This window comes from Nuphar pumila, chromosome 2 (assembly GCF_984573655.1).
Source record: "Nuphar pumila chromosome 2, dmNupPumi1.hap1.1, whole genome shotgun sequence".
Lineage (NCBI taxonomy): Eukaryota > Viridiplantae > Streptophyta > Magnoliopsida > Nymphaeales > Nymphaeaceae > Nuphar > Nuphar pumila.
The window spans coordinates 39,446,841-39,453,039 of record NC_143250.1 but is presented as its reverse complement, the minus strand read 5'-3'; positions in this window follow the sequence as shown (position 1 = coordinate 39,453,039).

The following is a 6,199-nucleotide window of genomic DNA, read 5'->3' as shown; positions in this document are numbered from 1 at the left end:
TGCAAGCAAAACAATGTAAGAAACTATTTTATACGATTGATAGAGATTCTAAAATATTGGATTTGGTGCACACAGATATCTGTGAGTTTAATGGAGTGTTAACTAAAAATCATGAAAAGTACTTTATCACTTTTATAGATGATGACACTAAATGTTGTTATGTGTATCTGCTAAAATCAAAAGATGAAGTTTTTGATAAGTTTCTTATTTTTAAGAATGAAGTAGAAACATAAACTGGTAGAAAACTTAAAAGTTTGAGGTCTAATAGAGGGGAAGAATATATGTCTAACAAACTTGATAAATATTGCCAATCCGTTGGCATAGTTCATGAGTTTACTGGTTCATATTCTCCTCAATTTAATAAAATTGCAGAAAGAAAGAATAAAACCCTAACTGATATGATAAATGCTCTACTTGGGAGTTCTGGATTATATATGTAGAAGAATGCTCTGAATACGGCTTGTCATATTCTGAATAGAGTTTCCCAGAAGCATAAGGATATTAGCTTATTTGAACTCTATAGAAATAGGAAATCTAGCTTAAAATACCTCAAAGTGTGGGGCTGCCTTGCAAAGGTACTTGTCCTAGAGCACAACAGAAAAAAGTTGGGTCCTAAAACCATAGATGTTGTCTTTTGGGGTTATGTAGAGAACAACTATGCCTATAAGTTCTTAGTTATTAAGTCTGGGATATCTAGCATAGATGTAAACTTTATTTTGAGCTTCAAGAAGCGACATTCTTTAATGATGTATTTTTCATGAAAGTTGGTGTACCTCAGAACCATTTTTCTTTAGATGTACCTTCAACATCTAGTTATATTCTCAAACATGTGGAAAGGATGACAGATGCGGGGGTTGAGTCATTTTGTTCTCATTCTGAACCAAATGAGTTCGAGAAAGTGGTTGAACCAAGAAGGAGCAAGAGACCACAGATTACCAAGGATTTGAGAAGTGATTATATCACTTACCTGATCGAGGATGATTCTCTCACTTTCCAAGATGCAATGACTCCACCTGAAGCAAGACATTGGAAAAAAGCCATAAAGAGTGAAATGAACTCCATTGTCTCTAATGACATTTGGGAACTGGTTGACCTCCCTCGTTGTAGCTCCACTATTGGGTGCAAATAGATCTTTAAGAAGAAGTTAAAACCAGATAAATCCATTGATAAGTACAAGGCTAGACTGGTTGCCAAGGGGTTCAAATAAAAAGAATGAATAAATTATTTTGACACCTATTCTTCAGTTGCATTGGCCTCCATTTATGATCTCTCGGTCCATCAAATGGACGTAAAGACTACATTTTTTGCATGGCGATCTTGAAGAAGAGATCTATATTGATCAATCTGAGGGTTTTGTAGCTCCCGATAATGAAAATAAAGTTTGTAGACTTGTTAAGTCATTATATGGATTGAAACAAGCCCCTAAACAATGGCATGAGAAAGTTGATAAAGTTATTTTATCATTTGGCTTTATGGTCAATGAATCTGATAAATATATTTATTACAAAGTTAAAAGTGATGCATGCATCATTTTATGCCTGCATGTAGATGATATTCTATTATTTGGTTCCAATATGAGAATTGTGAATGAGACAAAGTCATTTCTTAGTAGTAAATTTGATATGAAGGATATGAGAATTGCAAATATGATCTTAGGCTTAAAGCTGACTCGTTCAGCTGATGGAATAACTATTTCTCAATCTCACTTTGTTGAGAAAATACTTAAAAAATTTGGCTATGACAAAAGAAGACCTGTAGCAATGCCATATGACCCTTTTACTCATCTTTATAAGAATACGACTGGTGTTTCTGTGTCTCAATTAAGGTATCCTCAGATTATTGAAAGTTTGATGTATCTTGCAAATTGCACGGGACCAAATATTTCGTTCTATGTGACAAAATTAAGTAGATACACAAGTTGTCCAAATCGCACTCATTGGAAGACATTGGACAGGGTACTTAGGTACCTGAAAGAAATTATTTCCTTGAGTTTACATTACAAGAGATTCTCTGTCGTTCTTGAGGGATATAGTGATGCAAGCAGGATAGCCATGAACTCTAGGAGTTATGGCATAACAAGGTATATTTACCTTGGGTGACGATGCAGTCGTCTAGAGGTCAGTAAAGCAGACCATCTTGTTACGGTCTACTTTTGAGGTTGAGCTCTGTGCTTTAGATATCACAGAAATGGAAGGTGAATGGTTAAAGGAACTTTCTTTAATGAGCAAACCAATTCCTGCAATATCTGGGCATTGTGATAATATGACTACAATTGCAAAGATCAAAAGCACAAACTATAATAAAAAACAGAGAAAACACATCCAAATTAGAATAAAATCTGTAAGGGAACCGGTGTCTCAGTTAGTGGTTGTTGTAGACTATGTCGGATCAAAAGAGAACACACTTGATCCATAAAAAAAAGGACTATATAAGTCATTAGTCTTGAAATCCAGAGAGGGGATGAGACTGAAACTCATCAGTAGTTCATCTACAGTGACAACTTAACCTATCTGAGTGGAGATCCTACAAAGTAGGTTCAATGAGGTAATAATAAGTTGTAGGATGAACTGGATAACACCTTTCTAATGTGATACTATGTATCTGTGTCCGTTTCTCTAATTACTCTGGAAATGTGTTATAGCTGCAAGTAAAAGAAGAGTGAAAACTCTGAATGGGTTCAAAGTCTTCTAGGCGAGATATTAGTAGTGCATCTCTGGAGAAGCCCACCTATGTGAGTGTGACTGTGTGACCGCAGTTTAAGGAATTGGGTTATTTCTGAAGTCACTCATGAAACAGGATTCAGGCGCATGACCTTTAACGCACTGTCCCTAAAGATTACAACAAGAACTTTTATCATGTTGTTGCTAATGGATACTCATACATCAAAAGTTCAAGTTCAAGACATTAGTTCACTTCGTTTCTGTGGGGGTAAAGTTAACCAACTAAGGTAGTGGTTCAAACCGAAAGGTACCAATACTGAAAGCATGATATGTCCTGCTGCAGATTACTCCATATCGCATCCTTGTTTCCTCCTGTTTTTATTCTTTGAATTTGTGAGACAATGTTGGATATAAGAACAGAAAAATATATTAATTCAAAGAAGAAAATAATTTGGGGACCATTTCTTTATGGAGCTTTTTTTAGACTTTGATGATGTGGAATAGTCCCATATGGAAGAATCTCAAAAAGGTTGTGGGATTTATAACTAACATGGAGATTCTATCACTTGTTCCAAAGAACAAGGGGATGAGATGATTACTACACACACACGCGCGTGTGCCAGCCCACTATGCCGTATCGAGCTGGGTTCAGGTTCGAGTTTGGGTGCCATATCCAATATCTAAGTCCAATGTTCTTTTTGTTCTGCATTAATTATTTTTATTTGGATTAAATAATGAGAAAAGAGAAATGAATAACAGATTGTTCCGTTGACGGGTCATGTTACTTCGTAACAGGTAACGAGTCTTCTTCACCTTTTAGTATCCGTTCAGGGATTATAAAACGTAGTTAGAGGGCTGCAATTACGAATACGCTAGAGACTCTTCACAGTGTTTTTTTCTCTCTCTTTGTTTTCTTTTGCTTTCTCTCTGAAGAGCGTTTCTCGAAAAAGGGGGTTTTGCAGCAGTCGTTCACAGATGTTGTTTTCGAAGGGTGATCTATCATCAGAGTGCACTGATTCAAATCATCAAGGCTATTGTATCCTGGGGGAAGGACACCAGACCCTATTTGCACCGTATGTGGGGGCGAATCTTCTCTAAGTGGAGTATTTTTATATGCCTTAGCCTGTTACAGAATATTAACATGATTTTGTTGTTGTTGTTCTTATTCTGTTCTATGCATATGTTTGATTTGTTGCCTTCGTCTGGATTTTGGTTTAAAACAAAACATGACATGCTTGAACCCTGTTACGATTTGAATCAATTGTATTACATGTATATCATGTTGTATTGTAATTTGATTTACATCATGATACTGTCTTTGATTCCATCAATCCATCCTATTTGAAATGATGGGATCCGTGTTACGTAAAATAAAGGGTCATTTTAGATTAATATGTTATTGTATTTTGATTAGCAGTCCTTGTGTATAACATATTACAATGACTGATACCACCAAACAATGTAATGGAGTTTGGTTAGGGGTGGCAATCGGGTCGGGTTGGCGAGTAGTGTGGGCGGGTCAGCATACCTCAACACAAACCTGACCCGTTTATTAAACGGGTCGGCTGTGGCAAACACAAACCCTACCCATTTATTAAACGGGTAACCCGACACAACATGGTTAATCCATTTAATAAACAGGTCGAGTCGGGTAAACGGGTTGGCGGGTCAGGTTCGGGTAAACGGGTAAAAAACCTGCGTGAGCTTCGCATTGAGGAGGCCCTCGCTCGCTGTAGGTGCCCTCGACTGGCGACCAATTCTCAATCGTGAAGATCTCATCCTTGTACCACAAGAACATGATTGTCTCCCCATTCTAGATGATGACCCTCCTCTCCCCCTTGGGCAGCGCTACAAACAGAACCACCAGAATCCACTTTCGACCATCACCGACGACAGACGACGGCTCGTCACCTTGCTGCTCAGAGATGGACACATCCATTGCACAGGCAGGGCCAATCCCATGCCCGCGCCATCTGGTGGAGGCTCGACGAGGGCCTAAGGCCCCGAGGCGCTTCTCGACCGGGAGCGATGCAGAGCACGACCTGGGCGACAGCGACTTAGGGTTTCTGGAGACGGAGGCGAGGAAGGAGGAGAGATTAGGAGAGGACGAGGCGGAGGTCATCGATGGACGACCGAGATGAAGAAGAAGGAGGAAGAGGGAGGGAGAGGGAAGTGAATACATAATATACGGGTTAAACGAGTTGGCGGGTTGGCATACCCTTAACACGAACCCGACCCATTTAATAAATGGGTTAGGCGGGTCGGCCCGTTTACGACACAAACCCGTTTAAGCCAAACTCGAACCCGGCTAAGAAGCAGGTTGGCGAGTCGTGTCAGAAATTTTCACCCCTAGGTTTGGTAATGGTTTCAACTGTATAAGAAATTGTTTCTAATATAATTGGAGGTGAGTTTCTTATACAATAAAAATGGTTTTTTTTTTCTTTTTTGACCCAAGGGGTTTGGGGTAGTGGGATGGGTCCTAGGCATTTAACGGGCAGTTTGGGTTCATATCCCATGAGTGTCACCTCCTTGCCAAAGCTGAAAGCTTGACGACTCCCTGAGGTGGAGGGGTAAGCCCTCAGAATTTTACGCTGATATGGACAGAGAGCGTAAGTACGATCGGCTGAGCGCAGCTAGGTCTCAGTGTGCCTGGGAAGGTTTCTTTGAGTAAAAATAAAAAAATGGGTTTCTTTTATTTATAGGATGGTAAATAAACGTCTTTGAAACCAATTTTGCACCAGTACCTGGCACTGACATGCTTGAAACGGGAAATGAAGAGGTAGAGGGAGTTTCTATGCAACTATGATCCTGCCACAAGAACAAGAAGCCATGTGTGAAGTGTGCAGCAAAGAGTGATTTAAAAAAAAAATTGTCTTATTAATTAAGTCTTTATGAATCCTAAAAAAGGTTAGGTTAAAAAGACAACAAAAGATAGCAAAAAGTGACATAAAATAAAATAAAATAAAATTCGTATTATCACTTGAATAAAAAGTTCAAAATTTGTGCCTATAAATACTAATATTATATTTATGTTTTATAACAATAAATATGTGTTAAAAAGTTCAACTCTTTTAACACGAGAAGCATATCTACAAAATAATGAACTTCAAGTTCTTATAAAGCTTCAAACTTAGCATTCTCCAAAAACAAGCTTCTCATAAAGCTTTAAAAGTGTAAAAAGAAATGTGGTTTGACGTTTACAAATTGAACTTCCAAAGTTTTAGAGAAATGACGATCTGCACTTTGGCGTGTAAATTATCTAAAAATAAAGCTTCTAAAACTTTTTTGTTTTTACTCGGAGAAACCACCCAGGTAAAAATAAAAATAAAAAAATTTGAAACTTTATTTTTAGATATTTTACTTTGGTGTGTAAATTATCTAAAAATAAAGCTTCTAAAACTCTTTTTTGTAAATTTTTGCCTGGGGCGGTTTTTCCGAGTAAAAATAAAAAAAACTTTAGAGGCTTTATTTTTATATAATTTACACGCCAAAGTGCAGATCTTTTATATCAAATCTAAGTTCAGCTTGGTTTATTAACT